Raw genomic sequence first — 635 nt, 5'->3', positions numbered from 1 at the left:
CTTTTTCTTTTTTTAATATTTATATAGTTTCATATAAGTTTTATATATTGTACTTTTATGATTTATAAATTTATAATAAATAAATAAGTAATAGTTATAATTATATAAGTATTCATTATATCACGAAAAATTAAGCGAAAACATATTTAATTTACATATTATTATTATTATTATCATTATTATTTACTGTAATTAGTTCTATTAATTGTTTAATATAAAATTAATTATTACTTTTAGTTTGTAAAAAAGATATTTATATCCTAAATTTTTTTTATAATTTTGTTGGTTTTTTTTTGTAGAAATATGATGTCGCTTTGTGATCGTGGCACCTACAAAATACTTTGCACCAAAATAGCAAACATCCATCGATTATTTAATCAATGGCGTATGGTTATGATGTTCTGCTTAATGAATCTGTAGTAGCCGAGGATCATGTCAACTCAGTTGCAATTGTCATTCGTGATTGTCATATTGACTTCTCATCCCCGTGCTGAAGGGTAATGCCACTGACCGGAAGTTTAAGTGATGACCCGGATTACCCTATGGTTTTCTAAAATTAAATATTTCTATTCTTTTTTTAATCATACGTAACTAAAGAAGAGTAATTCATCCACGCTGTTTCATTTCCTAAGTGG

Source organism: Arachis ipaensis, chromosome B09, assembly GCF_000816755.2.
Source record: "Arachis ipaensis cultivar K30076 chromosome B09, Araip1.1, whole genome shotgun sequence".
NCBI lineage: Eukaryota > Viridiplantae > Streptophyta > Magnoliopsida > Fabales > Fabaceae > Arachis > Arachis ipaensis.
The sequence above is the reverse complement of the archived record's forward strand: the minus strand, read 5'-3'. Positions refer to the sequence as shown.